This window comes from Ovis canadensis, chromosome 9, assembly GCF_042477335.2.
Source record: "Ovis canadensis isolate MfBH-ARS-UI-01 breed Bighorn chromosome 9, ARS-UI_OviCan_v2, whole genome shotgun sequence".
NCBI classification, from domain to species: Eukaryota; Metazoa; Chordata; class Mammalia; order Artiodactyla; family Bovidae; genus Ovis; species Ovis canadensis.
The window spans coordinates 51,057,366-51,059,685 of NC_091253.1; the positions used below are offsets into that span (position 1 = coordinate 51,057,366).

At 46.6% G+C, this 2,320-nt stretch overlaps 1 non-coding gene across 1 annotated transcript; it reads left to right on the top strand.

The window, feature by feature from the left end:
- The first annotated feature begins 858 nt into the window (after window positions 1-858).
- On the top strand, window positions 859-987 carry LOC138446377 (small nucleolar RNA SNORA70). The gene has a single exon (XR_011259310.1). It is a non-coding gene; the product is annotated as a small nucleolar RNA SNORA70 (small nucleolar RNA).
- The last annotated feature ends 1,333 nt before the right edge of the window (window positions 988-2,320 follow it).

Here is a 2,320-nt window from a genome sequence, read left to right on the forward strand (position 1 = left end):
TCATTTCCAATGAGTCAGCTCTTCGCATCAGGTGGCCAAAGTATTGGAGTTTCAGCTTGAACATCAGCCCTTCCAATGAACACCCAGGACTGATCTCCTTTAGAATGGACTGGTTGGATCTCCTTGCAGTCCAAGGGACTCTCAAGAGTCTTCTCCAACACCACTGTTCAAAAGCATCAGTTCTTCGGTGCTCAGCTTTCTTCACAGTCCAACTTTCACATCCATACATGACCACTGGAAAAACGATAGCCTTGACTAGATGGACCTTTGTTGACAAAGTAATGTCTCTGTTTCTTAATATGCTGTCCATATCCCACACCCGTTAAAGGAGGCTGACACCAATCCCATTTGGTTGTTAAGTGAGAAAATACATGGAAAGTAATCAACACAAGCCCTGACATATTAGTGAATTCCCACGAACATGAGCCTTCCTCACCATTCTGTCCCTTTCAACACCCCGCTTCTCCCTCTTCCTTGCCCTTGATGAAAGCCAACAAGCAGTTCTTAGGGCCATGGCTTATATCAGCTCTAACCCTCATTGTCTGAGAGTGGGGGCCACTGAAATAGAATTTACTATTCTTAAAAGTACCTTCTAGTTTGCAGAGCAGACTTCTATTTTGGTTTTTATTTCAAGAAGTTGTGGGGCTTCCCTGATACCTCAGTTGGTAAAGAATCCACCTGCAGTGCAGGAGATCTGAGTTCGATCTATGGATGTGAAGATCCCCTAGAGAAGAGAAAGGCTACCCACTCCAATGTTCTGGCCTGGAGAACCCCATAGACCCTATAGACCATGAGGTCACAAAAAGTCGGACATGACTGAGTGACTTTCACTCAAGAAGTTTCATGCAGAATTATCTGAGCCCTTCTTCTAACTCAGGGTAAAATTTTTTACTTAAAGTTGGGGCATAGCTGCAAAAAGCAGCCTCCCTGGTAGTCTAGGTAGCCTGTTGCCTGTACAGGTTGCCCTAAGAGACCTTGGAGATGACCCCTTCCAGCGGACATTCCTGACTGGCGTGCTATCCCCAGTCTATGTTCCAGACAAGTATGTGCCTTTGGGAAACCCCAGGGTGCAGTGGCCAGGGTCAACACTGGCCAAGTTGTAATGTCCATCCACACCAAGCTGCAGAGCAAGGAGCGTGTGACTGAGGCCCTTCGCAGGGCCAAGTTTAAGTTCCCCGGGTACCAGAAGATCTCAGTCTCCAAGAAGTGGAGCTGAATGCGGATGAATTTGAAAACATGGTAGCAGAAAAGCAGCTCATCCCAGCGACTGCAGGGTCAATCCCTAATCCTGGCCCTCTGGACTGATGGCGGGCCCTGCACTTGTGAGAGCTTGGTACTGGCCCCTCCTTACTCATGCCCACCAATAAATTCTACTTTCCTGTTAATAAATAAATTAAGCTGGGGAAAGCTCTACTGTGAGTTTGAATCCTATTTTCATGCCTTCTTACCTGGAAGCACATATGTATCTGGATGTTACAGTAACCTGCCAGCAGAGATCAGTCCAAGGAGAGAACTAGCATCCCCCTATTTTGTTGTTGGTGGTGTTTAGTTGATAAGTTGGAGGCTACAAATCTTAGGCTTTCCTGGGTTTCTCTCTTAAAGGAGAATTCAGGCCCCAGGCTCATTCTGTGCTCTGGCTTTCCTGTGACTTAAAGCCTGGAAGCCTTTCACCTCCGGGGGCCGGGCCTGGAAACAGTGCCTGGGACTTCTGCCTACTTTCCTCTGCCCAGAACGTAGTCACAAGGACCTCACCAAACAGCAAGGAAAGCAGAGAAGAGATTTGAGCTGTGTCTCAGAAAGGAAAGGAAAGGAATATAACAACCACGGGCTTCCCAGGTGGCACTAGTTGTAAAGAACTTGCCTGCCACTGCAGGAGATGTGCATTCGATCCCTGGGTCGGGATGATCCCCTGGAGGAGGGCATGGCAACGCACTCCAGCATTTTTGCCTGGAGAATCCCTGACGGCTACAGTCCATAGGGTCGCAAACAGTCCGACACCACTGAAGCAACTTAGCACTCAAGCACACATGATAACCACATAGCAAACTCTGCCTGACCATCTTTTATTACAGATAGTTTTGTCCAGGGGTGTTTTTTTTTTCATTGTAATTAGTAGTTGTTGTATTAAAATTTCACCAATAATTAATAAAATTCAAGCATTTGGAACCAAGGAAATTATATTCAACTTTTAAGATCCCATAGAAGAATAGAGACTATCTTCAGTGGCATCGTTCCACAGCCCTACATATATATACAAGCCAACAGTGACATCACCCACAACACATCCAGGGCAGCATAGAGCCTCCCTCTTCTATCAGGA